Here is a 27,821-nt window from a genome sequence, read left to right on the forward strand (position 1 = left end):
TCATGTACCCATATGAATGCAAAGTCCACACAAGTGCTTGAAATGATGGTCAAATGACAAGGGACCGCCACCAACGTGACAATCCCACCACCATGAATAATGACAATGCGCTTACCAGAAAGTGCGGACCCAAATACCGTATGCTAGTGGGTCACACAGGCAGAGGTAAAAAGACATCAGCCAGGGTAGCCAGATCCCTCAGGATCCCTCAGGAGTCTCTTGATGGATGAGTCTCACAAATCTTCATAGTCCATGTTGGAGTTCATCTACACCAGAGCTATGGAGTTTTGTGAGACTCATCCGTGGCTTCACATCGTTTTTCGGCTTCTGAAAAAACGACAAAAAAAAATTAGAACATGCTGCATTTTTTAACGTCGTTTTTTAAAATGTCGTTTTTCGGGTTGTAAAAAATGATCGTGTGTGGGCTAAAACAACGTTTTAAACCCGCGCATGCCCAGAAGCGAGTTATGAGACAGGAGCGCTCGTTCTGGTAAAACTACCATTCATAATGGAGTAAGCACATTCATCACTTTGTAACATACAAAAAAGCGTGAATCGTCTTTTACTAACAAGAAATCAGCTAAAAGCAGCCCAAAGGCGAATAGAACTTCCCCTTCAGAGCGCCGTCGTACATATTGTACATCACCTTGCTTTGTTCATTATTTTTCAAAAACGATGGTGTGTGGGCAACATCGTTTTTAATGATGAAGTTGGAAAAACTTTGTTTTTTGTACATGCTGAAAAACTTCGTTTTTTTTTTCATGCTGGAAAACGACTGTGTGTACGCGGCATAACTCCACACAGTAATGTGAGGCTTTCTCCCTGGTGTGGAGTTTCCCTTGGACTACAGGAGAGTCAGGACGCCCACTAACATACAGCTCCTTTCTCTATCAGCAACGTAGAGAGCGTCCTGACTCTCCTGTAGTCCAAGGAGCACGACACTCCACACCAGGGAGAAAGCCTTGCATCACTGTGTGGAGTTACAGACAGAAGAACAGAAAGTGAGGATTTCTCAGAAGAAATAAGGACATTTAAAAGCAAAATGGAAGGATGAGGTAAGTGAAGGAGGACTGCACTAAGGTAAAGGAGGCTATTTAAGAAAAAATATTGTACCTTTACAACCCCTTTAACAACTGCTTTTTAGCAACTTAGGCGGTCAAGATACAATCAGAAGGGTTATCACTATAACTCTTTTCCCCAATTGGGGGCCTATTCTTTTATAAGAAGAAACATAATAAAACACAACAAGAAACACAACAGAACATAGGCACCATGTTATACCAAGATTGAATGGTTTCAAGAGGCAAGATCCTGTATGAACTTCAAATGATGTATCTTTTATCAGGAATTCGTAAAGCCAACAGTTCCAATTATTATAACATTTTTGTATAGAACCCGTACCATATGCTAATATCCTTTCGTATTGGGCAGAATTTTGCACTTTTTTTATAGTCTCTAACACATTAGGGGCTATATTAGTTTTACAGAGAGATGCTATAGTCATTTGGGCTGCAGTAAGGATTTGGACCATTAGAAAGTGAAATTGTTTTGGAATTGTGTCTAATTTTTCATATAGGAGAGCCATCTTCGGGATTAGAGAGATGAAGAGAGATGTGACTTGAGATTAGTGAGAATATTTCATTCGTAGTCTGCCCATCTCAAAGGTAGCCAAAGACATTAGATCAGGGGTCCTCAAACTACGGCCCGTGGGCCGCATCCGGCCCGCCAGTGTGATTAACCCGGCCCGCGGACTGCTCCTTTAACATTGTAGCAATCCCCCTCCCCTCTGCTACCTTTATCGCACAAGACGAGAAACATGACAGGTCCGGACAAAGGGCGGGACCTTTTGAGTTAAGAAGCGGAGTGATTGGTTACTAGGCAGCGGGATGGTCCCAGCAATCAATCACTTGCCTTTCCCTTGCAAAGTCCTGGCCTTTGTCTGGACTTGCCCTGCTTCACGTCTTGTGTGATTAAGGTAGCAGCAGAGGGGGGGGGTGCTATGATATTATAGAAGTGGCGGCAGTGTAATATCGATTAGGAAGATCTGTGATTGGGGGGGGGGGTCTGTTATGCAGGAATGTCTATTATGGGGGGGAGGAGACAGTGATGGGGGGAAGGAGACAGTGATGGGGGGGAGGAGGAGACAGTGATGGGGGGGAGGAGACAGTGATGGGGGGGGAGGAGGAGGAGACAATGATGGGGGGGGAGGAGGAGGAGACAGTGATGGGGGGGGAGAGGAGACAGTGGGGGGGGAGGAGACAGTGATGGGGGGGGAAGGAGACAGTGATGGGGGGGAGGAGACAGTGATGGGGGGGAGGAGACGGTGATGGGGGGGGGGGGGGAGACGGTGATATGGGGGGGGAGACGGTGATGGGGGGGGGAGACGGTGATATGGGGGGGAGGAGACAGTGATGGGGGGGGAAGACAGTGATGGGGGGGAGGAGACAGTGATGGGGGGGGGAGACAGTGATGGAAGGGAGGGGACAGTGATGGGGGGAGGGAACAGTAATGGGGGGGGACAGTAATGGGGGGGGAACAGTAATGGGGGGGGGGCTGTGATGGGAGGAATGAGACTGTGACGGGGGGGGGGGAGACTGACGGGGGGGGGGAGACTGTGATGAGGGGGGGGAGACTGATGGGGGGGGTCTGTGATGGAGAGGAGATATGGGGGCTTTTTGATGGGAAAATCTGTGATGATGGGGGGGGGTCTGTGATGGAGAGGTTCTGTGATGCGGAGGGGGTATCTGATGGGGAGGGAATCTGTGATGAGGGAATCTGTGATGAGGGGAGTCTGTGAAATACTAATACGTTTATGTTGATTAAAATAGTTTTTTATTTTAAATATTAAATCGTTTTTTTTTTTTCCTGTTTTGTTTTTTTCCTGTTTTTTTTTTCACAACAAATAAGATGTGCGCATAGGAATTTGTTCATATTTTTTTAAATTATAGTCCGGCCCCCCAACAGTCTGAGGGGCCGTGAACTGGCCCCCTGTTTAAAAAGTTTGAGGATCCCTGCATTAGATGATGAGCTGGAATATATGAGCACACATATACACAAAGCCTTCCCGTGCAGAACAGGCATTGCCCTATGACTAACTAACATTTTATGACTATACCTAGCTTGAAATCCCCTCATTTCAAAATAATCTCATTGTGCAAATAGAAACACAGAAGACCAATGGCAGAAAAAGACCAAGTGGCCCATCTAATCTGCTTTTTTATTTTGTTCGCAATTTTGTCAGATGGTAGACCTATTGTTTAAATTGACTTACTGTTGATTGGCTTACTACCATTACTAAAAGTCTGTTCCAAGCACCCACTACTATTTTGGTAATCTTATATGTGTTTAGGAATGGATTTCAAATAACCCTGTATCTAATTTTATAAGTATTATGCATATATTCATGCATGCAGAGGATTTTTAAGCTTCATGAGGATTGATATGAACATCTTTATAATAAAGACTGATATACAGTATATCTTCCTTCCTTTTATAGTATTTATAAGACCTATAATATTTTGCATTGAAGTCTTATACATTTATTTTTGGCGCTTAATACAATTTCAGTACTGTGGCAAACATAAAGATGTATAAACCTAGTGTGACAACATTATTAAGTCTTCTGTTTTCTGTTTGATTTGCAGTTGAGGTAGACGGTGTGGAATGACTTGTGAGTAGCAGAGATCACTGGCCTCCCATTGACAGGTAAGCCGTTTTCATTACATTTAGAATTTTGTTCTTGACCTAACAGTGAGGTGACATACATTAGTCAGATCATTATGGCAAAGGTGAAATATCTATGCTTGCTAAGGACCAGAAGGGTGTTCAGTAGTCATAAAATTGCAGGCACAAGCTGTGCATTGCAGGCATTGATAGTAAAAGCAGTAAGGCTGACTTTTATATGTACAAAATAGTGTTACTCTTAGTTAGTATTCAAAAACCAATTAGATTTTTTTAATGCGGATAAGATAATAAAAGCTTGCTATAATCACCATCTACACCTTTTCCCTCTAAGTTATATAAATTTGCCTAAGTGTACTTTATTAGATAATATTCAGTTTGTGTCTTTTGCAGTGAAATGGCTTTATGGCCAATTACAAGTAATTGCAATATTAATCTAACCCCATGTACTTATGGTGACATAAGCTTCAGTGCTGAATGTGTTTGTAACTAGTATTTAACATTAGTTGCATTGGATTATCTAAAGCCTAACCCCTGCCATAATGTTTTTGAATAGAGTGGATTTTTTTTTTTTTTTACTCTATGCCCTTGGAGAGATTTCTTTCATCTTATGGTTCTTTGACAGGGTGTCAACTGGACAGTAAGTGGGGACAAAGACAGCAAGAAAACAGTTTTTTTTTTTCGTAGGAAATAACTCTTCAATTTCCCTAGCAAAAACAATGAGAGCAATAATATAAAATTGGACTTTAGGGACCCATTTACTTCAGGTGTGTTGCATTAGGCTCTTTTTCAGAATAAATCACCTCAACACATGCAAATTTGGCACTGCTGCATTTTATTTTTGCACACATATTGCTTTGTGGTGTGCAGAAGTGCATTGTAACCAAGGTGTGATGGGGTGCCATTTCAGCCTACATAAATTAAAAGGATATCCAATCCAAAGAACAAAAATTTTATTTATTGCAGTTTACCAGTCATTAGATGTGGTGGCTGGATTTGTTCTGGCAAATATCATTTTCAGAAGGTACATTACATTCCTGGCAGAAATGCATGGGTTATCAAGCAGCGGGCCCTTTGGCAGGTCTGTGGCACATCAGTGCAAAAAACATTTTTTGCGTATACCCCTTGACAGGGAACACCTCTTTGGCACCTTCCTAGACATCTTTATGAAGGTTCAAAACAAATAATTCTGCGCTGGTGTTAATAATTGTATCCAACCACTTATTGACCCCAGCGCAGCATTATTTGTTTTGAGTTTTATTTATATTGGGAGTGTGTTACTTGCTGCTTGCATATATTACACAGATTGTATTCTAGTTGCTCGCAAGACTTCCTATTATATTTATAAATCTCTATGAAGGTAATCACAGAGAAGAGAGCCCTCTTTTGCTTCAACGAAAGAATGCTAATCCTTGGTTCAGTAAAGCCTATGCCTCTGATGCTAGAAAGAGCGTCTTTCTTTTTTCTCAGTCCTCCAAGCCCATGTCCCGATCTCAGTTCCCTCACAAACCTTGGACTCCAGAACTGTCCAATCAGTTGCCCATTCAACACTTTACCCCTCAGTTACAGGGTCATCTGATCTTGATTTGGCATGGCCATGGTGTATATAAATTATCAGGGGGGAACCAGAAGCCTTGTGTATTTAAAAGAGGCTGACCAGATTCTGACTTAGGCAGAACTTTATGTTCTGGCACTGTCTAACATACATATCAAAGGCGGAGAAAAAATTCAGGTGGATTTTCTCAGCCTGCGATGTCTGAACTAGGGAGAATGGTCTCTCCACCTGGAGGTAATTTAAGACCTTTTTCGCAAGTGGGGGACACCAGATGTTGACTTGCTGGCTTCCAGACTCAGCAGCAAACTGGAAGGCTTGTCTCCAGATAGAGGAATCCTCTGGCAATAAGAGTGGATGCTTTGGTAACCCTGATCAGTTCAACCTGATTTATATTGCTCCTTTCTTCCTCATCTGCTCTACAGAATCGTGATGGAAGGCCTTCCAGTGAGCTGTCTGTCGTACTCGGATCTCAGCAGGCTTCAGGCAGACTCTCCTTGGGCTCTCCCAGATCTACTGGATCTCTTCAGTTGGACTGCTTTTGGACATACATCTCAGAATTATTTTGACCACGTGTACCTTAATGAATGATTAAGAAAATAGAGGTCTTACCATAAAATCCTTTTCTTGGAGGCCATCAATGCACAAAGGTCCTGCCTTATGATCATTGGTACTAATGCTTTTGGATGAAAGTGAATCATGATGAGTTTGAGGAGTTATGCTGGCTTACTGACACTTTTATTTTGCTTGCTAGTGTCCAAATCTCCTGTAGGTAACAGTATAACCCATACATCTCAGAATTCTTTTGACTGCGGCCTTTAATAAACACCTAGAAAATAATTTTACAGTCAAGAATCCTATGTTTTTTTTAAGGGTATAAAATGTAATTTTAATAGTTAAAATGAACAGAACAGATTTCAAAAGATTAACGTTTAATCCTGAAACACTGGATAATCTATCTTACATGTTATAGCTTTATAAAAGTGTTAGGTTCAATAAACATTTTAATTTGCACATTATCAACAAGTATAGAGCTTTTTTATTTAATGTTACCTCACCTTATACTTTTTGTGTTAGAATCATGAAATAATAGCATTGCTGAGGACAACTGTAAAGAAAGATATTGAAAAAGGTGCAACATTCATGAATACCTCACCAAGTTATGATTGTTTCAGATTGATAACCTTTAAAATGAAATATATGAATCTTAGTGGAGTCAGGAAAGAGTCAGTAAATCTCTGCAGAGTTTAGAGGAGGCATTCCCACGAGGGGCTATTAAAAGCCTTATTAATGTCCATTGAAATCCTGTGGGATTCACTGTCCCAATTTAAATGGACAACAGAAATTAGATCACTATATGTGAGGTTCCATCTAGTCCTTATGGATATCATTGCACAAAAGTCTATAGGGGCAGAATACTACTGTCAATTTTATGGGTCTACATTTGTAGGAGAAGTAGGGTGATATTTTGCTCATTTGCTGTGGACATTGTTTGGCTTTAGATATATATCTTAAGCAGAGTTGGCTTCAGGATTTAAAGGATAAGTACATTTTCAGCACGTATCCTTTTTTTCTTGTTCTTCTTGCTTTTACATCTTAAAATGGCACTTGTTTTTCTGATAACCAGACGTTTTAGACATGGGATTGGCAGCATGGCTCAACTGGGCTTATACTGCAACATCTGCTGGCCACTATTCATTTTCATGACCTAGGTACACCTGCAAAACAGCACACATAGATCCTTGACCAGTGCAGTGCAGCAGAAAAGCTTGGTCAAGCACACAGGTGAAAGAAGTAGAAGTTCATGTATTAGGACATCTTTTTATCAATTCTACTCTTACTATCTGTCATTTCCTAACTGGCTCTGACTTGTGGCCTTTCCTCTCCTGTTCTGAGTGCTGATGTTCAGAGAATCACAGAATTTAGGGACTAATCGCACTGGCATCGGGCTCTTGAGTTTGATAACTCTATTGCCTATCGACATTCCTTATACCTTGTTTTAATTGCCTTTTGCTCTACTATATATTGAATATGAAGCTTTGTTAATGTTTTCTACTTGAATTTTTAAGTTCTGTAAAACCACCTTGTCGTGAAAAAGAAATATTCAGGCCTAGATTCACATAGGGCGGTGTAAGTGTTGGCGGGCGTAGCGTATCGTATTTAGGCTATGCCACCGCAACTTAGAGAGGCAAGTGCTGTATTCACAAAGCACTTGCGTCCTAAGTTACGGCGGCGTAGCGTAAATGTGCCGGCGTAAGCGCGCCTAATTCAAATTGTGAAGAGGTGGGCATGTTTTATGCAAATAAAGCATGACCCCACGTGAATGACGTTTTGAACGAATGGCGCATGCGCCGTCCGTGGACGTATACCAGTGCGCATGCATCGGATTGAATGCCTAAGATACGTCGAACACTGCCTACGATGTGAACGTAACTTACGCAGAGCCCTATTCGCGTACGACTTACGCAAACGATGTAAAAAGATGCGCTTGTTCCGATGTCCATACTTTGCATGGGCTGCGCCACCTAGAGACCTGCTTTATCTTTACGCCGGCGTATGTCTTACGTAAACGGCGTAACTAAATGCTAAATGCGTTTGTGAATCGGCGTATCTAGCTCATTTGCATATTCAACGCGGAAATCAACGGAAGCGCCACCTAGCGGCCAGCATAAATATGCACCCCAAGATACAAGGGCATCGGAGATCTACGCCGCTCGTATCTTGGCCAAATCTATGCGTAACTGATTCTATGAATCAGGCGCATAGATACAATGGCGGCCATTCAGACTTACGACGGCGTATCTGGAGATACGCCGTCGTAAGTCTTTAAGAATCTGGGCCTAAAACTCCAGTAACCTGTAAAAGACGAGCATGTATACTGACCTTTGTCCGTGCCCCTGATCACCACTGCGCTCAGTAGAAATGGTCCCCAGAATTCCACTGGGAAACCGGCATTGCCAGGGGTGTCGATCTCCTTGGCCCCCTGCAGCTCTCAACTGTTCTTCTTGCTGACCTCCAAGTCATTACAGGACACAGTAGTGATGTTTTGGTTAGCAGGAGGAACCAGCGGGAGCTGTGAGTAAGCCAGGAGGTCGATACTTCTGGCAGTGTCAATTTCCCAGCGGACTTCAGGAAACCATTTCTACTAAGCAAATCATAATTTGTCAGATCAGGCATCGGGCAATATAAGTACACACTCTCTTTATTTACAGGCTACAGGATTTTTAAAACATTTTTTTATCTGGACAAGGTTGTTTTAACAAAATGTGCATAAATGCATTAAATGTGTGTTTTTATTTATATATATATATATATATATATATATATATATATATATATATATATATATATATATATATATATATATATGTCTGGAGGCCAGCTTGAAAAGTCCATCATTTTGACTATGTTTTATGTTACACCTATATTTAGGGTGTAACATGATCAAAATGTGCAGCCCCCATTCTTACAGAATTGCAGGGTTCTGCTCCCCGCTACATAAGCGTGCCATTCATTCACAGGGATCCACTGCAAAGTGACTTGTAGACCTTAATGAAGCACAGTGAAGTGACTTCAATGCACTTGTAGTCCCTTGATACTTCTTCCAGCCCCATAACTAATGGCCTGTACTGTGGTACGGATCTGCGGCTGCAGGAGTCAGAGCATTGCGCCCACAATTCACTGCTCACCGTTGTAATGCTTTGCAGGCTCCAATGAAAAAATTATACATTTTTTCTTTTTCTATTTTTGCTTTGGAAATACAGTATGGGTGCAGTTATTATTTTCTTTACAAAAGGTGGAATTTGCCTTTAGGTGACAATGTTTGGACCACTGAATAATTCTTTGGTTCAGGCTGTGAGATATACATTTAGATTATCATAGTTTAAAAGTCTTGATCAGGAAACTATTTGTATTCTTGTTTCACATTGGTCTCCAACTGTTACTTCCATCTGCTTTTTAATAACAACAGAAGCTCATTGAACAGGTTAGCTGCATTAAACTTATGGACAGTCCAATTAATTTTAGAGGAAGTGTCTTCTGGGGACCCCCCTCTTTATGTTTCAGCATTTTTATTTCATTTTGCAAAAATAAATTACTGCAAACCTTTAGATGAAAAAAATTAAATACTTTTTTTTTACAGGAAGCAAAAAATGAACTACATGTTACAACTAGTTTAAATCGAAAACAGGTATTCCATAAATCTAATCTAAAGTATACATTGTCGATATAATTTTTTCTGAAGTATAATTTACAAATGGGATATTATACTATTCATTATTTTCTAAAGAAAATCAAGTATAAAATTATGTTTTAGTGTATAAATTATCCAAGTGTAAGTCTACTCAATTAATTAATAACTGCACTATGTGTATATTATAAAAAAAATAATTGAAATTATTTAAAATCTAAAATATTCCAACTAAAATGTTTTACCTTCCGGTTCCAGTGAGATCCTAAAGTCTTGTCCCTAATAGGGACACACACGACAACAGCGTTTTTAATTAAATAGTGAAGGAGACACACTACTGTCCTAAAAAACTTGAACACCCCTGGACAGTGTATGCTTAGGTATCACCTACAGCGCTATGCATGCATTTATACTTCCTTAGTATGCATATATACACCGATCAGCCATAACATTATGACCTCCCACCTAATATTGAGTAGGTTCTCTTTTTGCCATTAAAACAACCGTTGATGCATAGACTCCAAAGTAACATCCACATTAATGACAGGGCCCAAGTTTTTCTATCAGAACAATGCTCAAAGCATCACACTGCCTATTCTGGCATTCTTGACATGGTGTGTCCTGGTGCCATCCTATCCCCAGGTAAACAATACAAGCACACCCAGGCCACAAAATTCATAATTAATCAGAGCAAACCACCTTCTTCCATTGCTCCGTGGTCCAGTTCTGATGCTCACATTCCCATTGTAGGAGCATTTGACTGTGGACATGGGCCAGCATGGGCACCCTGACTGTGGATGCAATGCACTAACTTTTTCAGCAATTTCAAGCAGAAGTCCTAGTCTGAGCTTTTTAGGCTGTGCTTCTTCTCTGGGTCACAGGAGTGCAATTAGTTTTGCACTCCTGTGACCTGCTCTCTGCTGACGTTACTGCCATCAGTCGGGGCAGCGCGTCATCACGACTTCCAAGTCGGGATCTGCCAGCTGCCCTGTTTGATGGCAGCCTCAGTATCTCACCTCAGACGGCCACTCCCTGTCCCTCCACTGCTCAGCGCTCCAATGAGTGCTGAGAAGTAGAGCAGAAGCAATGCCATCGGCAGTGTTCGGTGGCTTGGTTCTCATTGCGGAGATGCCAGGGGACATGTGCAGCATCAGTCTGATGCTCCCTCCACCGAATTAAGTATGAATACCCCCCCCCCCCCAAAAGAAAAAAAACATAATTCTCTTTTAAGCTCTTCTGCTGGTCTAGTAAACGATGCCCCATGATCACCAACATCCAGTCAAAACCCAGGAAAGTCACAACATGACTTCAGCATGCCCAATCATGCTGAGGTGTGGGGCAGCTAATCCTGTGAGAGCTGGAGAAGAAAGGAGGGGGATGTGAAGTACACAGAATGCCTCTCTCACACTTGTGCAAGAGATAAGGAAATCACCTGTCAGTCACAGCAAAGGGGAAGAAAAAGACACCTATTTCTCTGTGTGTCTGTTTTTATCTTACTGAAGAAAGCTATGAGGATTGCTCAGAGCTGAATTAACTTTTTGTGGCAAGACTGGGCACAGATGAAATGACATCCTCTGTTGTAACAGCTATGAGTCTTAATAAAAAAAAAAAATTGGGGTTTACATTTACATTATGCCTTGGCCACCCATGACGTTGTTTGCTAGTTCACTAGTTTTCCTTCCTTGGATCACTTTTGCTAAGTCCTGAGAACTGCAGACCAGGAACATCTCACAAGAGCTTTAGTTTTGGATTTGCTCTGATGCAGTCATCTATCCATTATAATTTGACCCTTGTCCAAGTCACTCAAATCCATACGCTTGCCCGTTTTTTTCTACTTTCAACACATCAATTTCAAAGACAACATGTTTACTTGCTGCCCATATTTCACCCACTTTCAAGTGACATTGTCATGAGATAATCAATGTCACTTACTTTACCTATCAGTTGTCATAATCGTGTGTGTATATATATATATATATATATATATATATATATATATATATATATATATATATATATAAAGATTATTTACCCCAAACATGTATGGTAGCTGAATGCTCAGTGCAAACTATTATTGGAAACCAATGTGTCATCCCATTGTGTTCAGTTTGTGGGAGAGGTATACCCAAGAAGGATTGGTACTGGCATTACATGTTCTGGAATCTCTTTAGGGTGATTGGTGCAACCAGTTTCATTGGCAGTGGTTTTAACCCTTTCATACTTTTATCCAGTTACTTTAAAAGGTAATTGCATTCCAACAGGTGGACTGTCTGTTCAGAACACAAATAAATAGGAGTTGCAGTTGTTCAGTGATGGCAATTTGCTGTTAAATTGGAGATGTAATTTTAGCTTTCATTGAGGACCAAGAAGATAGAATTGTAAAATATCAATGTGTGGGCGTACATGGCATTTTAACTGGGTTAGTAAAGATTGCTGTGTCTCTGTTTTACTTTGTATTCTGAATCTATTGTGCAGAGCCTGAGTGCTGGCTCAGCATACTGTTATGTACAATAATTAATGGGTTAAGTAGACAGCTATACTTTGTCTCCGTTTTGCTGTGTAAGTATTGCTGGTTTGTTTCTGTTCTGGGCTAGTATGTTATATACAGTACATCCATTAATAGAGCAAACGTATTCTATGAAATAGCTGGTAAAATGTAATTGTTTTATTCTGGATTGGTGGTGGGTTTTTATGCAGTTTCTTCTACAATTGATGTTAAAAGAATGTTATTGTATCTTTGTTTTTTCTTAAAGGGTCAGTCTGTTTAAAACTTGTGTTATGCCCTTTGGTACATGCTGGGAAGTTCATTAATCCACTGACTTCTTTTATCTCTGTCAACATGAGTGGGAAGGTCTCTGTGCCTGGATCCCCAAGTGTTTCCTCTTTTTATTTTATTATGAGTACTCAGTCTCTCTTGTTAGATTTTTATTAGAGAAGAATGCCAGATTCAGGGGAAAAAATGCAAAAAAACAAAAAACAAAACACATTTGGATGATAGTGCTGCAAGTGTGTACAACTATACAAAATGTTCTACTACCTGCCTTAATTCTGTCTAGGTCCAGAATATGCAAGCCTTATCATTGTAAACACAACAAATGTTTAACTAGATTCAGTATAAATCTTAAAGGCCTTTTAACTTTCCTACCTGCACCTTGTGTTTTTCACTTGCATGAGATGGATATTATCATTATATAGCTTCATGGTGTCATTTGTTGGCCTGAACACACAGCCCATAGAAGAGTAAATCTTCACTTCCCTTGTCAGCAGGATCTGTCTGTGTTCAAACATGTGGCATGGCACTGTACAGGTTAATGCATGACATCTGTCTGTTATCTAAGAACTGACACTTCCTGTGAGAACGTTACATATCCCACAATCCCTGAGTCTCTCAGTTTAGTGCTGTTGCATGTAAGAGCTGCACAGAAATTAGATCTGACCCAGACACAAAGAGGCAGAGCATTCGCAAACACAGAGAGCTCACAGCTCTCTGCAGCTGTAAGCCTTTTTTTTTATTACATTAGCACTCCCGCATTTATGAAGGCAACTCATACATTACACACTGCGTGACCTGGAACAGGAAGTTGTCTTATCTCCTTGGTAAATAGGGACAAACTAGGTGAATAAATGGACATAGGGGAATCAATGGGAATTCGGCCAGACCAGCTATAACACCACAAACTACAGCCACAACATGTGAACCCATCATTACAAGGTTAGGCAAACAAACATCATAGTGAATATAACTACACTAATACCTACTATAACCCTAGGAAACTTGGAGTGCCACTTCAGACAATCATCCTTTAACTCCAGTGGCTGCTACTCAAGGGTACAAGCAGCCAAAGAGCCATCCTTTGGCTCTGTAGCATGCACTGGAAAAGGAAAAACTCAGCTGCACACAAAAAACTGGCCTGAAAGGTGAATCAACAAGATGACTTCAGCCTGACTCCACCTAGGCCATACCCCCGATACAATTCTCCCCACCCACAGGGCTTAATCATGAAGATCCCTGATGCTGACATGTGAGGATGCAGAGGGGCCAATTTTGCAGGCAGCACTGACTGTTGGATATGAGGGACAGACAAAGGAACATAAGGCAGCGGCAGTGTCAGGATACAGGGGAAGCAAAGTACCAAGTCAGAAGGCAAAAAGTGGGGTCCAAAATACAGGCAAAAGTCACAACAGGCAGACAAGGATCCAAAGATGGGGAAAAGAGGCAGCCAGATCCTAAACAAAGGAAGACAAAGGTAGCAGGTCAGTTCACTGGTTAATCAGGAACAGCTTATATAGGCCACTCGGCACCAATTTCAATACCACATGCTAATACATGCACACTTGTATGTTAATGCACATCCAGCAATGGGCCTATGCACAGGACCTTGCACATGTGCCCATACTGGTCTTCTTGTACTGGAATTCCCTTAACCTTCCTAATTGCCTCATATCTTTATTATATTTTTAAAATATAAACCAGCCACATTTTAATCCATCTCAGCAGACTTTAAATGTGGTTCAATAATTAGACCAAAGTTTCCAGACATAGATTATACAGAAGTGTGTTATTTCACACCTATACACTGACTTTGTAAGATTATGCTCTGCCTCTCATAGTGCTAACCTTTATTACAGTGTAGCACAGCTCCTAGCATGAACAACTTTTTTCACAGAGTTTAGCAAGATAAGTAAAAACGTTATTTTCTTCCCTGTTGCTATAGGTCATTGCATCAGGAGAAGCATTTGCTTCCAAGATCTATGGCACATTAAGTTCACATTTTTTCTTCCTATTGAACATAATACTGACCGGGTCATGGCATTAAAAAAAAAAAACATAAATAAACATTGTTTAGCTTTTCATATACCAATAAATAAATTGTACCCCGCATATAATACCAAGTCAGGAATTGACCATAAGGTCAACAGGGGTTCTGAATTCTGATCTACATTCTGTAGGGGAAACAGGTGTTACTGCTAAGTGTGGGTGAGGTTCTATGCTTTTGATTGCTTCCCTGCCTGTGATTTCTCCTTCAGCCTGGTTACCAGGTAGATGCACCTTCTGCTACTTTGCTTCTCTCGCTAGCTCAGTCTTATTATTTGTCAATTTCAGCTGCTTATTTCAGTGTGATTTTTCACCCCTTCTACAGTCCATCCTCTTAGGTAACCGGCTAGCTTATAACATTTAGTCACATTCATACAAATATAGTACTTAACAAGCTCTTTGAACAGAAGGAATGTGGCCACTGGTCTTTTAAACAATTAGTTATCTACCTCTATAGGCGCCCAATCTTCTTTTTTTCCTGTTGCTTTGCGTGGTCATCGTTTTTGTCACACTATCGTCTTATTTTTCCCATTATGCATCCATTATACTCCTGATCACTGAAGCACACTATTCTGCCACACTCCACTGCCATAAATGGAAAAGTTACTTGTTTTTTACTGTTGCCAGGACAGACTTTAATTTGCAGAAACTAAACCAAGAATATTTTGCTGCCAGGGCTGGCCGTATTAAATATCTCTTCCATGAAATCAGAAATATTTGCTCATCATACTATTCATTAGTTATGGGTTCAAGATTGCACCTTGGGTCCCCAATCCAGGCTTTGGCGTGTGAGAGCCAAATATGCTTAAAACTCTTCGTATTCCTTTCCCAATCACTGTAATTGTACTCTGCTCAGTAGTGTATAGTATTTTTAGGTTGAATTTACGGAATTGGGTGCATTTCACTAAGTGCCTAATTGTTTAATTGTAATTGACTTCACTTGAAGTATTACTGTGGTAAGTAGAGATTACTGCTTAGTGGATTTTGCTTAGTGCTTCTAACAATTTAGACTTTAGACATTTAAAGAACATGTTGTTTTTGTTAAAGTGACTCTAGCAGTTTTATTTTTTTGTTTATTTTTTATGCCAAATACAAACTCCTTTAAAATAGAGCTTTTACATTATGACATAGGACCACCTGAACCCGTATAAAATTAGCAAGCAAACTCCAACTGCAGCACATGATTTAATGCATGTATCTCAATAGCCAAATCAAAGTTAAATGCATCAGATTGTTGGATACTACCAATAGGTGCTTGTCATAGTTCCACGGTCTGCCTCTTCAGCGTGCCCGCCTTTTGGGACACCTAGAAAAAACTTTGGGCCAGATTCATCGTACATTTGCGGTGGCGCAACGTAACCCGTTTACGTTACACCGCCGCAAGTTTTCAGTGTAAGTGCCTGATCCACAAATCACTTACCTGTAAACTTGCAGCAGTGTATCGTAAACACGTCCGGCGCAAGCCTGCCCAATTCAAATGGGGCGTGTACCATTTAAATTAGGTGCGCTCCCGCGCCGGACGTACTGCGCATGCTCAGTTTAGAAATTCCCGCCGTGCTTTGCGCGATGTGACGTCATTTTTTAGAACAGCGACGTGCGTAGCGTCCATTCGTATTCCCGGACTTCTTACGCCAAAACAAAAAAAAATTGAAATTCGACCTGGGAACGACGGCCATACTTTAACATGGCTCGACTAAAGTTAAGCCATGTTAAAGCAGGTGTAACTTTGCGACGGGAAAAAATTACTAGTGATGACGTAACGAACGCGAAAACCTTCCTGGATCGCCGTAAATCCTCATTTGCATACCCGACGCTGGAATACGACGCAAAATCCCCCCAGCGGCGGCCAAAGTATTGCATCCTAAGATCCGACGGTGTAAGTCAATTACACCTGTCGGATCTCAGGGCTATCTATGCGGAAATGATTCTATAAATCAGCCACATAGATAGGACAAAAGATACGACGGTGTATCAGGAGATACGCCGTCGTATCTATTCTGTGAATCTGGCCCTTTGATACTAACTAAATAAAGTTGTATACATCGTGTTATCTGCTAAAATTTGTAAATTGTGAATGTCTTCAATGTACACCTACTCTTTCCTTCCCTTGCGTTTCCCCATGTATATAAATGTACGCCTTATCATTGTATACTCTGTATTTTTGTAGAGGGCTATTATAAAAAAAAATCAAATGCCAAACCAAAATTCAAATATATCATATCTGTAGCATTTTTAACATCTAGCTTTGAATTTACCCCCTAATAAAAACGAATGATATCACTTAGTCACTACTTTCCATAAACCATGTGTATTAGGCTGCTCTATATTTTGAATTTCATCTCCTATGATGTCTCCAAATCATTTATCCTCAACAAAAATGAGTGTTGGTGGTTTATTTCCAGTTCTATTTTCTCATCTATTTTCTCTTCTTAAAGTGGTTTTGTACATATTTTCTTTATTTGATATGGTCAGGAGTCAAAAATAAAAAAACTTGGGTGCATAAATAGGAAATATTTTATATGTGTATATCTATATCTATAGATATATAGATATATATATTAAGTAATATATACAGAGTATTTTTTTTTTTTAGCCAACTGGAGCACATATTTTGTTTTACATCTTTACAGCCTTTTAAATAGCCTTTTTGTAGACTAAGCTTAGAGGCAAGCTACTGCCGTGCTGTGTTTTAAATATTCCTTAGTGATCTAGAAATTCTTTGCCATGTACGTTTATTTGCAGGACTAGTTTTGAATAAAGATCGAAAAATGTCAAAAACAAGTTTAAACAGTTTAAAACCATAAAACAAACAAAAATAACATTTAGCCCAAACCATAATAGATATAGATATATTATAATAATCATAGAACATCAGCCATGCACCAGTGTTGTGTGCAAGTGTCCTGTAACATAAGGGACTGTTAAGAATGTGTTGGCATTGAAAGTCACAGGAATGTTTAAAGATAACCTAAACTGGGACCTACACTGGGAGTCACAGACTCCTTTTTGTTTCATAAGTTTTCTAATGTACGTCTTTGGAGACAAAAACATGAACACATACATAACACTGAAGGAGAATACACTATATTACCAACTAATTTAAGGTATGTGTAATTGAACAGCCACAAAGTCCTGTGGTCAAAGAGGATAGGATATTAAAACACAATAATACCCCTAACTAAAAATCTTGTCTAAGTTTTAGAGCTGTAAATGAGGCGAGTATTAGTGGCTGAAAGATGAGTCAATACTGTAAAACATATTTATTGAAAAGCATGACACAATACAAGATACATGCAGAAATAAATAACTTACCGATCACATGTTACAAAACATATATGCATAAGAGCGATAAAAGCATTTAAGCACAACCATAGTATGGTATGGGACAATTGTCCTTATGTATAAAAACACTAAAATTACACAACCAATAAAATGGACTTGAAAAATGATAATGATGAGTGCATCCAGTAAGTCCGATGCATTTCGTCAATGTAACCACTCTTCAGGGGCATGTGCACTACAATCTACAGAAAGAAAAATCTAATTAAACCAATGTGGACTAGTGTTATACCCACATTTTTATGGAAAGTGGATACATCCACGAAACGCATTAGTCTCACTAGATGCACTCATCATTATAATTTTTGAGTCCATTTTATTGGTTGTGTAATTTTTGTGTTTTTATACATAAGGACAATTGTCCCATACCATGCTATGGTTGTGCTGAAATGCTTTCATCGCTCTTATGCATATGTGTTTTGTAACATGTAACCAATAAGTTAATTCTATATGTATCTTGTATTGTGTCATGCTTTTTCAATAAATATGTTTTACAACACTGACTCATCTTTCAGCCACTAATACTCACCTCATTTGAAGTCAGTACCCCCCTCCCCTTTTTTTTGCACAGATACAGGAATGGAGACATGTAACCCTACATGTCTCATTTAAAGTTCTATTTCCCCCTCTTGTTTTATAAGTATTAGAGCTTGAGCAAAAAAAAAAAGAAAAGTGAGGAAAAAAAAATAACGAAATAATAATAAAAATATAAAAATAGCTGTTTGGAGCTGATTCAGAATAGCAGAAAAGAGACACACTGGAAAAGTTCTAGAGTAAGAGGTGCAGGACAATCCAGAAAGAAAGATATAAGAACAAACACTTCATTTTTGGAATATTCCTCTTTGTCAAATATGATAGCAACTGTTGGTTCTAATAATGCTAGAAAAATTAGAGGTGGAAGACACATTCGTAACTTACAAAACAGATTATAGCGCACATTGCGGGGTACTTTGTCGCAGTAAGTGGGCTTAGCACTATATGACTATATAGTGTGACCAAACCCCCGTATTTTTGAATAAGTTCAGGTGTTTTTAACTAGCCTTGCAGGACAAATGTCATTTTTGCATGTGTGCTATAATCTGTTTTGTACTGTATTTGGTTTTATAGTAGCACCATCTTAGATGTATAGCATTTTTAGGGTGTGCCCACCAAGTATCTTTTTGTACATTCATAACTTAGACCAGGTGTTCTAGACTGCCTTAGATAATCCAAACATGCAATCTGATTTAAAAAAATAAATAATAATTTTAATAAAAAATCTGTTTCTCGAAACCCGTAGATATCAGCAAGTATTGCCTTGTGGCATAAGCAGCCTCGGAATTTCACATTGATCACATGCTTGTAGAGCAGTTGGTGAAAAAAACATTTCTGTTGCTTTCTCAGGATTATATGTTTGTTTTTTGTGCTAAGCCAGCTGTGGGTAATATTATTGACTGTGTATTTTAGAAAAAAAATGCAGGATCCAAACTTGGACTAGTGGAAATTGTTAAGTGCAGTTCGAGCTCTAGGTATACTGAGTTATGCTCTAATTAAAATTATAAAATTGATTTGGAAAGAAAAGCCAGCTTTAGTCCTAGCTGATATTTTTGGTTTGGAATGGCATTGGAGACATTTGGTTCTTGTAACTCTCAGAGCCTCCACTGGAGAGAATCTTCCACAAGACCATAGAATTTTCCACAAAAGCATGTCTCCACTGGAGGAGTATGATACCGTTATATGGCTTTGTGATGGGAAAGAAATGGGAATGCAGTCACAAATGTCCCAACACTGGAGTCCATAAATTAAATACATAGCCAGCAAAATTATGTATCATCAGCAAGAATAGCAAAATTACTTTCTATTTTATCCACCCGCATATAATAGATTAATAGGAACCGATCCCAACACTGAATGTTGTGGTACAGTCATTTATATTTTATAATTATTGGATTGTGTTCACAAGACAAGGAATATGAACCTATAACACCTTTACTCAACAATAAAAGCACTGCAGTTGTCCTCCAGTGTTTCCGCAACCTTTGGAGATGTCTTTGTGAACCATTTCCAAGAAGCCCACATTTATACTTTCTAAATACTTTCAGTAGAGTGCATAGTAAAGAGAAGGAAATTGATTTGGTTACCAGGGCAACACTTCACTAGAGGGAGAGACAATCCTTTCTCAGAGTCTTCTAATACAAATATAGTTTTCAGAGTATCACCAATCACAGCAAATGTCCATCTCTATCTATCTATCTATCTATCTATCTATCTATCTATCTATCTATCTATCTATCTATCTATCTATCTATCTATCTATCTATCTATCTAGCTCTCTGTCTGTCTGTCTGTCTGTCTGTCTGTCTGTCTGTCTATCTATCTATCTATCTATCTATCTATCTATCTATCTATCTATCTATAGTGATTTAGATGCTCAGTTCAACTTTTAAACCAAAAGTATTAAGAGACTGTTTTGTTTTTTTGTGTATGTGTTAAATGATTAACACATTTCATAATTCGATTTTTACTATTGTCTTATGTTACTTGAGCATTATTGGTAGTGTCTTTTGTCTGGATTTTGTAGAAAAAGATGATAGCGTCCATTTTCAAACCCCTTCTCTGGATATAGGAGCTTTGCCCAGCTTCAACTGGGATATGCAAATATATGCAGAGAAAAAATGGGCAGCAATCTAATTATTGCATGGCCTTAAGGTAATTGTTAAGCGTGCTCAAGGGACACCCTGCTTGGGGATTGTTGACTTTTTATAATCTCACCAAAATTGCATCAAGTTATTAAAATTTTCATAAAAATGAATTTGATTTTATCAATTTTCATTTACATTCAGAGGCAATCTGCTTAAAAATATTGTTATTATACTTTTCAATTATGACTCATGTCTAAGCCGTTATAGATATTTTCATTTAACTGCTTCAGATGTAAGCTTGAATCCAAAGTTAGAATGACCTTAGCTGAGCAGGCATATTCCTTGCTGGTAAAGAGAGCGATTGGGAAATATCAACCATTTCAGGAGAGAGTTGAATGAGGACCAGGATCCTACACAATCCTTGCCTGATGGTGACAGCAGCACAACTGCAATATTTTTTTTCCCTCTGCTTTAAAGAGTTGGGGAAAGGATTGGGCAAGCTCACAAGTTGTTGGAAAATCTCCTTGTGTGATAATGAGTGCCTGCCATTGAGGTGCTTATTATTAGTGTTGAGCAGAATATGCCATATTCGATTTCGCGATATATCTCGAATATATATTCGAATATTCGAGATATATTCGCTAAATTCGAATATTCGTGATATTTTATCGAAAGTAAATGATTGCGATTTTTCGCTATTGCGAATGCGAAAATAATTGCGATTTTTTGATAACTGCGGTAGGAGCACTCTGATTGGCTCAGAATATTCGTGATATTTTATCGAAATATCGCAACATGCGAATGCGATATTTATTGCGCAATTTCGAGAAATGCTGGAGGAGCGCTCTGATTGGCTCAGAATATTCGTGATATTTTATCGAAATATCGCAACATGCGAATGCGATATTTATTGCGCAATTTCGAGAAATGCTGTAGGAGCACTCTGATTGGTTCAGAATATTCGTGATATTTTACAATACAAAATAATTGCGAATATTCGGCAAATGCGGAAGGAGCACTCTGATTGGCTCAGAATATTCTTGATATTTTACAATACAAAATAATTGCGAATATTCGGCAAATGCAGAAGGAGCACTCTGATTGGCTCAGAATATTCTTGATATTTTACAATACAAAATAATTGCGAATATTCGGCAAATGCAGAAGGAGCACTCTGATTGGCTCAGAATATTCTTGATATTTTACAATAGAAAATAAAAAGTGTTTTGCATTGGTGGTGATTCTTTACTCTATCCATCTGTCACAGCCGTTTGTCAATCAAACACCTTAAAGATTGAACACGTTCATGCTGCATGCTTTGGACTTTTTTTCACTTCACATATCAAAGACATTTTTATGAAAGATTATTTTTCTATTATTGGGACTATATTTCTTTATATATTTGTTTCACTGTGTATTTCACAAGTTATTTGCGCTTGCTTATTTTATAATTTGCCCACATGTCTTGTCACTAGACATATTTTTTATTCTTGTAGAGCGACTCCATTTTCTGTCTTGTATTAATTTATGTTGTATAACATTTTTGAGTTGCTGCTGTATTCTCCCCTTTTTTAAGGTATGCGCAATTTTTTCCTTCTTACAAAAAATAATAATATCAAACATACAAATATTCATAACATACACATACACAAAGCCCCCCCCTTTTGCATCAGAGACAATCAGAGTTCTCCTACCACAGTTATCGAAAATTCGCAAACATTTTCGCATTCGCAATAGCGAAAAATCGCAATTTTTTTTTTTCAATTTGGCAACATAATAGGATCGCCTCAGCTTAGCTACTCGGCCCAGGGTCTCTAATCATACCAGCAATGCTTTTAGACGTCGATAGGATGTGATCTGTTTTAAAAATAAAATTGAAAAAATGCGAATATTCGGAATTGCGAATATTCACCGCGAAATTCGAAATATAGCGCGATTTCTCGAATATGCTATATTCGAGTCGAATATTCGCAATGCGAATATTCGTGAGCAACACTACTTATTATCGTCCCCTAGGAGTTCAGAAACAAATTGATAACTGCAAGTGGTGCTGATTTTGTGTTGCCTTTAGCCACCCTAAGGCTTGGTTAAAAACTGGCCTGTAACATGACCATATTAAAATGTAGTAACTTGTGACACAAACACAACAAAGTCTAGTTTTTGGTAATATGAACATGCAGGAAATATGGAATATATATACAGTGTATATATACTGTGTATGTATATATATATATATATATATATATATATATATGTGTGTGTGTGTGTGTGTGTGTGTGTGTGTGTGTATATTCAGTGGAGAAAATAATTATTTCATCCCCTGCAGATATTGTAATTTGCCCACTTACATAGAAATGAGGGGGTCTATCATTTGTATCATAGGTATATTTTAAATGATAGAAACAGAATATCAACCAAAAATCCAGAAACAAACACATAAAACAAATGCTATAAATTAAGTTGCAGTTCAGTGGGTAAAATAAGTATTTGAACCCCAAGCAAAACATGACTTGGGGGATAAACCCTTGTTGGCAAGCACAGAGGTAAGACATTTCTTGTAGGGATTTTGGTCCACTCATCTGTACAGATTTTCTCTAAACCCTTAAGGTTTCTTGGCTGTCGCTTGGCAACTCGAAGTTTCAGCTCCCTCTATACATTTTTTTATAGGACTATGGTCTGGAGACTGACTCGGCCACTCCATGACCTTAATGTGCTTCTTCTTGAGCCATTCCCTTGTTGCCTTGGCGGTATGTTTTGGGTCACTGTCATACTGGAAAGAACCATCCACGACTTCTCTTCAGTGTTCTGGCTGAGGGAAGAAGGTTCTCATCCACGATTTTACAATACAGTAAATATCACATACTATATTATCAGACCAATCTATATCTATGTTAACTACAATGGGACTTAAAGCGGTGGTTCCCCCTTAAAAACAATGCGTCACGATTGGCAAAAGGAGCCGAACGGCGATGCGCATGCGCAGTATAGCGCCGACTCGCCGTTCGGCTCCTTTCGCCAACCGTGACGCGGCTTACGCGACGGGGGGAGAGCTCGTTTTTGGGCAAAACGTCAATCAACAGCATGTGAGGAACGCCCACTCCCGCGGGACTCGCAACCCGGATGCACGGGTGAATATGCTGTAGTAAGGTATGTACAGCAGGAAAAAAAAAATATGTGCCTTAATCGTGATGGAATGTGGGGGGGGGGCAGTGGAATAAAAAAAAGTTGTTTTTAAGGGGGAACCACCGCTTTAAAGTATTATCGCATAATGTTCAAGGTTTCAATTCGCCCAGTAAATGCAAAAAAGCATTCCGTAATTATAAAAGATTAGGAGTGGATAAATTATAAAAGATTAGGAGCGGATATTATTTTACTGCAGGAAACCTAATTTGCCACCAATAATCACTCACAATATTTTGACAGGTCTTATGACTAGCATTATTGTACAGATTATATTTCCAAGACTTGTGGTACCACCATCTTTATAAGGAGATCACTAGTCATGGAAATACAAAACTTATACAAAGAAAGTAGAAAGTAGATTCCTGATCCTGGAAGGCATCCTCAATGGTCGTCAAATCACTATCTCCTCAATTTATGCCCCCAATGAGGCACAAACTACATTTAAAAAAAAAAAAAAACATTTTTTATATCCTTGACAGATATCATTCCCCCCAACTTAATAGTAGGAGGATACTTTAATTTGGCAGCAAATTCTGTTCTTGATAGAAGTAGAGTTGTCCCTTCGTCAAAGGCATTTCCTAAATCTCTTACTCTCTACATAACCTCAATTAATAGATACCTGGAGAGCTTATAATGTTGATATAAGGGGTTATACTTTTTTATTCTCATCCACATGAAAGCTATGCAAGATTATACTATATTTTTGGAACCCCAATCCTTTTAGCTAACTCATCTAATGCGGACATCCATACATGCCCATGGTTTGACCATCACATTGTTTCTTTCACTACCTCTCACATAGACATGACCCCTACCCCATATAAATGATGTATTAATGACTCTCTTTTAACAGACCCCACTATTACCAGACAACTTTCAAAACAATTAGCAGATTACTTTACTCATAATATAACTCCTGACATTCCTTTTACCCCTCGTTTATGAGAGGTCACCTAATTAATACCGCCTCAGACAAAAATAAATGAAAATTAATTCATATTAATACCCAACTAAAGAATTAGACAAATTATATTACAAGAGTTTGCAATCTCCATCTCCAGACTTTTATAATCCAATCCAATATAAAAGAAGAACCCAAGACACATTGTTGTCTGCTGACACAGAAAAGACCTTGAGATGGTCCAAAGCAAAATTCCTATTATATAGCAACTCTACCTCTACCATGTTTGCTAGAAAGCTAAAACAAACTACAATCTCCCCCCCCCCCCATGTTTACAAGTTACGCAATTCCAACAGGAATTTAGTCTCTCACCTTAAAGGGTCACTAAAGGAAATTTTTTTTTTAGCTGAAATGATTGTTTACAGGGCATAGAGACATAATAGTTAACTGATTCCTTTTAAAAATGATTAAAAAATAGATAAAAAACAATCATATAATGTGCCTGCAGTGTAGTTTCATTTTTGTTGTTGTTTCCTGGTTCTCTGATGTACAGAGAGCCACTAGAGGGCAGTCAGCCAATAGAGAGCAGTGATACTTTGTCTAAAACTCCTCAGCACCAATCCAGTTTCGTTTTACACACAATAATCACATTAGTGACCACCGTGAGAAATCTCCCAGCACTGTGGTTATCAGGAAACAGGCAACCAGGAAGTGTCCAGAACAGAGAGGATTTACAGCAACATTAAAAGCAAAAACGAACAATGAGGACATGAAACCAGGACTGCAGTAAGGTAAAGGAAGCTATTTAGCTAAAAAAAAAAATTCCTTTAGTGACCCTTTAAAGAAGTTTTGAAGATTTTCTCTGAGTTCTACAAGAATTTGCTTTCTGCTCCTCATTCTTCACCAAAGCATTCTTCTCAGGATTGGCTTGGAGATGTTTTGCTTCCCACTCTGTCTGCCCAACAAATTGAAAAACTGAACGTGCCATGTACCACTATTGAAATAACTGAGATTATTAAGTCCCTAAAAACCTACACAGCACCTGGTCCAGATGGATATTCTACCCTTTAGTATAACATTTTTTCCCATATTCTGGCCCCTCATTTATCCAAATTATACAATTATATATTACAAGGCAATAAGTTCCCAGAGGAAATGCTTCTAGCCAACATGTGTCTATTACCCAAGCCCCATAAGGATCACACCTCTCCACAGAACTACCACCCAATATCAGTTATAAATATGACCTCAACATTTTTGGCCATTTGCTGGTGGACAGAATGGCTGCTGTCATCACATCTTTAATTCCACCAAACCAAACATGTTTTATTCCAGGCAGACAGATTACTGACAACTTAATGCTTGTCACAAATACAATACAGGACACTAACTTGCATGCAACCCCAGTAGTTATTTTTAGCCTTGATATTCACAAGGCCTTTATAGTGTCAGTTGGTCATACCTGGAACTATTACTCCCCAAATACGGTCATTGCAATGAATTCATGCGAGGCTTTAGAGCTTTATATAAAAATCTTCAAACTAGAACTAGACTTCCTGGGGAAAACTCAGAGTTCTTTGAATTGGGTAGAGGAACTAGACAAGGGTGACCCCTTTCCCCTCTCCTTTTTGCCCTGGCCATTAAACACCTCGCTTGCGCCATACGGAATAATGTCAATATTAAAGGCTATTCAAAAGGCTGAATAGACTTCAGATTGAGCCTATACGCTGATGATGTTTTGCTGTTCCTTTCAGACCCCTTAATTTCCCTTCCTAACCTTATCAAAGAACTAGGATCTCACATGCCTAGGAGTTAATTTATATAAATGTACTGCAATGCCTATAAATATTCCACCATTGTTAACATCTTTACAGGGGAGATTCTCTTTCGCCTGGACATCACATTCTTTTAAATATTTGGGCATCCTCCTTACCCCATTGTATAAAACTATTTTTCAAACCAATTAGCCACCACTGTTCACAAATATTAAAACACTACTAAAATGATGGTCTAACTATCACATCTCCTTTTTTGGGGAGAATAACAGCGACCAAAATGGTGATTTTACCGAAACTGCTATTTTATTTTAGAGCTTTACCCATACTGATCCCTAAAAGTGCACTAGACTCCTTACAAAGAGAAATTGACAAATTTATATGGCTCAACAAAAAACCGAGGTTTAGTTACTCTCTCATGCACAGATCTCAATCCAATGGTGGTTTGAGCCTTCCTAACTTATGGTGTTATTACTTAGCAGCAAGATTTACACAGTTAGCTCAATTGTTTGCTCCTTCAAATCAAGCTGCTTTGGTTACATTTTGAAGAACAATCAATTATACCATTCCATCTTTAAGGGATATTATGGTCCAGTCGATTCAACCCAGAGAGATCTTTCCCTTAAATAAGGTAGTTGCCCACTCTTACCAATTGTGGCACCATTATAAGAATAAATTTGACTTGATTTCATTTGTAAAACCTTTCCTTTGTTTGACCATCCAGCTGTTGGGTCTATCACTGGTGCTATATAACAGCTTAAAGGCTCATACCCACTATAAAAAATCGGGTGAACATTTTCGTCCAAAGAATTTTCGTGCGATTTTGGTATAGTGTGTACACAGCTTTCAACAGCTAAATCCGAATTTTCGTATGAAAATTCTCCAAGAAACAAACTCCAAAATGTTTCTCGTACAAGAACAGAGCATGATCAGAAACAATAAATAACAAAAAAAAAAAACGTTGTCGTACGAGAATTTTCCTTCCGTTCCGATTTACTGTGAAACATTGAGAAAAATTGGACGAACGTTCGCCTGATTTTCTTATAGTGTGTACCCCACTTAAGCCTCTGGAACCACGTTTTGAGCTAGAAGTTGTGCGTCACACAAACTTGAAAGGAAATTTTACTGCAAAATGAGAAAATATGTCTGTGCAAAATGGCCTATTAGTTTATGTAATTTAAAATAATATTGAACAAGAGAAAAACTAAGAGTGGTATGAAGAATTCAAACATAAGAAATCATTAAGGTGTTACTAGTGGGTATACAGAAGAGATGTGTTAGTAAAGGGTGGTACACAATCTAGAGCAGGGGTACCTCGGCACTCCAGCTGTGGTGAAACTACAAATCCCATCATGCCTCTGCCTCTAGGAGTTATGCCTGTTATTGTCAGGGTCTTGCAATATCTCATGGGACTTGTAAGTTTAAAACAGCTGGAGGGCCAAGGTTGCCTACCCCTTATCTAGAGATATTTACTTACAATGAATATAGAGGTGTTAGAAGAGATGGGTATGTAACACAAAAAAAAACATGTTAAAGTGGATACCGGCATTTTAGTAGTGAATGGACCAAGCAAGTTAATAAAGTGTTTGTAGAGGATAGTACACAACATAAAAAAAAAATGTACTTAGAGTTAATACTGATCTGTCAATATCACCCAATATGAAGCTATGTACTGAATGAAAACAGATATCAATAGAGGATAGCACCCAACAAAAAGAAGCTATGTGCAGTGAGTACTGAAATGTCAGTAGAGGATAGCACCTA

General features: G+C 38.8%; 1 protein-coding gene across 2 annotated transcripts in view; it reads left to right on the forward strand.

Moving 5' to 3' along the window:
• Positions 1–27,821, forward strand: part of LINGO1 (leucine rich repeat and Ig domain containing 1) — a 619,539-nt gene that overhangs the window by 164,909 nt on the left and 426,809 nt on the right. For both annotated transcript variants that reach the window (XM_040342992.1, XM_040342991.1), the window contains exon 2: positions 3,645–3,705. The gene's annotated coding sequence lies outside the window, so the exon portion shown is untranslated. The remainder of the gene's footprint in view (positions 1–3,644; positions 3,706–27,821) is intronic.

The sequence above is a fragment of the Rana temporaria genome, chromosome 3 (assembly GCF_905171775.1).
Source record: "Rana temporaria chromosome 3, aRanTem1.1, whole genome shotgun sequence".
NCBI lineage: Eukaryota > Metazoa > Chordata > Amphibia > Anura > Ranidae > Rana > Rana temporaria.